Source organism: Solanum pennellii, chromosome 1 (assembly GCF_001406875.1).
Source record: "Solanum pennellii chromosome 1, SPENNV200".
Lineage (NCBI taxonomy): Eukaryota > Viridiplantae > Streptophyta > Magnoliopsida > Solanales > Solanaceae > Solanum > Solanum pennellii.
The window spans coordinates 45,099,767-45,105,607 of record NC_028637.1 but is presented as its reverse complement, the minus strand read 5'-3'; the positions used below and the strand labels follow the sequence as shown (position 1 = coordinate 45,105,607).

Genomic DNA, 5,841 nt, shown 5'->3' with positions numbered 1-5,841 from the left:
ATGTTAATTCATCTTCCATTTAGTTTGATTCCACAAGAACCAAAACCAACTCTTTCAACAACCAATTCACTACAATTATTTGGGAGATGTTCCTCAACATCACATGTTGTAGCTTTACTTTGCCATAACACAACTCTGATCATTTTAAATGTTGCATCAGAAGGGGGGAGGAGGGTAGCAAGACTCAAAAAGAAGTAGTAGAAGCTAATACCATCATGCATATGGTGCTCAGTGTGGAAGGAAAGAAATGAGAGATGTTTTGAAGATAGATCTAATTTCATTCACAAAGTAAAATGAAATTGTATAGAAGATGTAGATCAAATTATAGAATTAATATGGTGCTTGTAATTTTGGTTAGGGTGGTAAATTTTTTAAGGTTGTTAGCATATCCATAATGATGAAGCATACAACTTTACCTATGTCAAAAAACCATAATGTTTGATATATATCAAAAAGTTGGACAAAATGTATTATTTCATAAATTTCGTGTTCAGTTAAACTATATCTTTTAGATTAACAAGATGAGAAAATACAAAATTATTAAAATCTCAATAATACAAGACATAAGCATCATACTGAACATTAGCATTTCCAGTTTTGAAATCCCATGAATGAGTACTAGCTTCAACATATCCTTTAGGAAATCGGAAAGCCCACTCCCTCCGATCACCTCCATCTCTCCCACCTTCTCGAACACCGAATTCCAATCAAATATAGTAAAAATACTTCCATTATATTTCCCTTCAATAAAAACAAAATTCAATCATCATTAATCCAACATCATTATGTGAAGCAGCATCACTAAACTCTTGTGGGCTTCCAACAATCTTGGAACTTAGTTTTGGTCCTAAGGTTAAGGCATTATCTATCATATTCATTTTTCCAAAACCTTGTTGTTAAAGCAAAAGTCGCATATTGGTGGTTAATGAAATAGATGAACTCTTTATAAGGCTTGGACAATCCTCCTTCCTAAGAGTTAGCTTTTGGGGTATGAGTTGGATCTAAGACCTTACTTAAGAAGGTATTGAAGCAAGACCCATCTCACCCAATATTAGGGCTCAAAAGATAAAAAAAAAGTATCCTAAAATGCACATGCACTAGATGCTAAGCACTGCGCGTGAGGTGAATTATAAATTGTCCATTGTCCACGCACCAAATGCTACACGCTGGACGTGAGGTGGTGTATTAAAGCAAAAAGCCTCACGTTGGTGGTTAATGAGATGAGTGGACTCCTTATAAGACTTAGGCAATCCTCCTCCCTTAGAGTTAGCTTTGGAATGTGAGTTAGGCGTAATACCTAATTTAACAATTGTTGTGTATTTAGGTGATGGAATAATCATCATTGATGTTCGTTTTGAACCAGTTACAATATCATCCCAATAAAATAAAAAATGATTGATTTTTCCTTTTTTTAACCTTGTGGGTTTTTTATTTATGGATTGTCCAAAATATAACTATGGCCGGGAAGGTCACCAGAGAAAGGAAGATGGAAATGATGAAGATTTGGAGTATTAGTTTGGCCATGGAATGGAGATAATTTCTTTGAGTCACTTTGGTGGAGAATGGAATGTTATGGTGTGTGGATACTTATTTTTATACGTAAGTTAAAGGCCAAAACTTTTCATATTTTAACTACCCACTTGTAAAATTATAAAATTTTGGAAAATGACACTTTATTATTTTACACCGTTAAAGTTAGTATAATAAAACAAATATATCCTTCAATTTTATGATTTACATTACACACACATAATTTATTTATAAAGTGGTGTATATTCTACTATTCTGCTATAGTAGAAGAATGAGATTTAAAAGTGATCAACATGTATTCTTTAAGGGCAATATATTCCAATTTAAGGATAATCCAGACTTTTCAAGCTAGATAAAATATCATCGTGCCATTTGTTGTAAAATTAAAGAGCTACCGCATCAATGTATGTATATGTGGCCTCTATTCAGGAACTCTCTGTCATTATTTCTGTTTTTCTATTTTGACTTCCTTTCATTTCTATAATTGATCTTCTCTTCTCAATTAGGTTATAGATTTTGCTTTTATTTTGTTTGATTTTTGTTTCATCCCCTAGAATTTTTCTATTTCTGCCTCTTCTTCCGTGACCATAGCCATGCTGTTTCTTTTTTCTTAATGTATCTTCTTATGTGTGCTTTATTCTCATCTCTATAAATATATACTCTCTTCGTTTAAAAAAAAGGGTCTGATATATCCCTCAACTTTGTCATTTAGAGCTGATATACCCCTTGTTATGAAAGCGGCTCATATATACCCCTACTTATAAACAAATGACTCGCATATACCCTTTTTCCTCTAACGGAAATAAAAAAATAATAATTTTAATATAATTTTTTATTATTTTGTTCTAAAAAATAAAATCTCATATGAGTAAATTTAATCTTCGTCAAACATATTTCTTTTTGACTTTTTTTAATTTCAATAACTAATTTAGAATTATTATTTTGATAGTCAAATTTATTTATGTTTCACTAATATTTTTTTAAAATTTATTGTGGATGACCAAATGTTTTTTTTTCGCATACAAATATCAAATTATAATACAGACAAAAAATAGTTTAAATTTTTTTTCTTTAAACTAAGGAATGAAAGAAAAAATAAAATAAGAATAACAAACTCAAATAATATAATTATACTAAAAAAAGTCAAAATATTTTTTATATATGAAAAAAATTAAAATATATCTTGAACTTTGATAGAAGAATCATATATACCTCTAAATACTTTTTTAAAAAAGTAAAAGTAAAAAATATAAATTTAAAACTAATTTTTTAACTTTCGTTAAATGAAGGGTATATGTGAGTTTATTTTGTAACGACAGAGGTATATGTGAGTCGTTTGTATAACGATAAGGGCATATATGAGCCACTTTCATAACAAGGGGTATATCAGCTCCAAATGACAAAGTTGAGGGGTATATCAAACAATTTTCCCTAAAAAAATGACCCTATTTTCTTTTTAGTTTGTTTAAAAAAGAATAATCTCTTTCCTTTTTTGGCAACACTCTAATTTTACCTTTCCACGTGTCATGTTTAAGACCACAAGATTAAAGGACATTTGATATATTTGATATAACTTTAATTTAGAACCACTATATTTAAAAGTCTTCTTTCTTTTCTTAAACTCCAATCTAAGTCAAACTAGGCCATCTATTTTGAAACAGAGGGAGTATCAAAGTTCTCACTAGCTTTTGCACCAACTATTCTAACGTGGACTGTCAATTAGAATATGAATTTGTGGATCGATTAACTTACTTAAAAAGATCACTTAAAAAGTCACTCAACTTAAGCTTGTTTACTTAGAAAGTCACTAAATTTTGTTTTACAACTCAAAAGTCACTCAGCTATTGATGTTTCATTCAGAAAGTCACTCAACTATTAATATTTCATTCACTTAGTCACTCAACCAACTTTAACAATAAATTCATTAAATTTCATTAAAATAAAATATCTATCTTAATTATCGTATTGACCAACTTTAACTATTTAATTATATTTTTCTTCCGGAAACCGTACCGTTGTGACTGAAAAAAAAAATTCTTTTCTATAACAACAATTGTCTAACTGGAACTAATGCTGAAAAATGATTTTTTTTTTTTTTTTAAAGGGTTGGAATCAAGAAGTTAAGAACCCAAAAAAAAAAAAATTGTAGCAATCTTATTAATTTTTTTAAAAAAATAGTTCAAAAACATATATATTTAAAAAATTTAATAAAATAATTAAGAGCATGTTATTAATTTTTAAAATAAGTTTAAAACAAAAATTGTATTTTAACAAAATTTAATTTAAAAATATTCAAATTAGTCAAGTGACTTTCTACGTAAAATATCATAGTTGAGTGACTTTCTAAATAAAATACTTATAATTAAATGACTTTTGAGTTATAAAATAAAGTTAAGTGACTTTTCAAGTAAACTACTCTAAGTTGAGTGACTTTCTAAGAGAACTATAATGAAAATTGAGTGACCATTTGAGATATTAACTTACTTAAAAAGATTTTTTCCTATATCACCCTTTTGTTTTATGAAAGAGATCTTCATAGACATTTTGATTTTTAAAAGAAACAACATAATAGATGAGTGAGTTTATTCCAATTAAGAAGAAGTGTGAGTGAACTTGAATGACCATTTAGGTAATTAATTCTACAATAACTGGTATTCTAATTAAAAATAGAAGTATAAGCTATTATTGTGATCAAAATGCTAGTGATTCTATTCTTATTTCGTCTCCTATTTGAGCAATTTGTTGTTTGTTGTGAATTATTTTTAAATTCATTCTTTGTCTTTCTAAAAATCAAGTTGATTAAATACGAGTTGACCAAATAGAGAAAATAAAGATAAGAACACAATAAAGTGTATCATCAAATAAATCATTTGTTCTTTAAAATTTTTGGGGATATATGCCTACTTGTAAATATGAAAGTTATTTTCTCATTGCACTTGTTGATTTTACTAGAAGTTGGTCCAGTAATATTTGTTAACCATTTACCTGACTAAAGGCTGTAAACTTTTGATTGCAGACTGATAAAAGCTAAATGATGAAGAAACGTATCGATGAAGAAAACAGTTTATCGGATCAAGACTCTGTTTTGAGTGTTTGATTTCGTTTAGAATATATTTTATATCACTTAAAGAGTGTAGCATTTACTGAGATTCTTTAATTAATTGGATTCCTATTCAATGTTGCTTTAGGAAATTTACATTTCGAGCTTGATCGTAACATTTATCAAAATCGGTAAATTTATAATTTCATTGTTATCTATTCAATATCAATAAGTTTAGAGTATTTTCTTGCATGTATCTTTGTAATTTGAATCCAAACATGTAAAAAATACTCAAAATCACATGTTGGGTCTAGTATTAGAAACACGGGTTAAAAATATGGTATCAACCTGGCAGCTTACTGTCATTAAAATATATACTCAGGGTTAATTTTGACTTTTCATTATATCAGCAACGTGTCATCTAATCCAAAATCCACCACATAGTTGTTCCATGAACTTTGTCTTTATCTATATTTCATCCTTTGGCTTTTGGTATGTCAAAAACTTCTCTAAAATAGATTTAATGGGAAATTGGCAGCACCACTTCTGCAGAACCATGGACAGTGTTTCTCGGAAAAGGTATTTTTGGTGTGAGTTTTTCCTGGTTTCGGTTGTTGATTATTCTAATATTCAGTTTTTGCGTGTCTTCTAAGTAATTTAATTTTATAATTTCTTTTAATGTCTGTTTAAATTGTTCTCATGTGTTACTATTATTAGAACACCTGGTCCTAGAACGCTAGTTAGTAGTTTAGTCGTATTAGGATTGTCTTACTAGTTCAGCAGTTATTATTTAATTAGACTACTTTAGTTCAGTTCGTTTAAGAGTCTTATTACTTTCGTTGTAACTCTATTTAAGAACTTGCTGCCTTCATTAATAAAAGTACATTCAGTTCATATGGTATCAGGGCTCTTCACGCTCTAAAGAGTACGATCCAGTTTTTCTTTTTTTTCTTCTTTTTCCTCTTCTCACGCGGATCAGCAACAATGACCAACAACAATGGCAACAATTCCAGAGTTGTCAATGCTGATAACACGACAAGCACCAATACTATCATTCAATTCAATCCCGCATCCCAATTACCCATCAAACTAAGTGGTGGTCACAACTTCGCCACCTGGAAAGCCCAATTTTCCATGCTTATGTATGGCTACAACCTCTTTGGCCATCTCGATGGAACCAGTCCGTCCCCTAGTCGCACGATTACCCTCGGCACGAATATCTCTCCCAATCCTGCCTTCTTAACTTGGTTCCGTCAGGATCAACTCATCCA

General features: G+C 29.8%; 1 pseudogene; it reads right to left on the bottom strand.

The window, feature by feature from the left end:
• Positions 1 to 548: 548 nt before the first annotated feature.
• Positions 549 to 1,524, bottom strand: LOC107032136 (annotated as a pseudogene).
• Between the last annotated feature and the right edge of the window lie 4,317 nt (positions 1,525 to 5,841).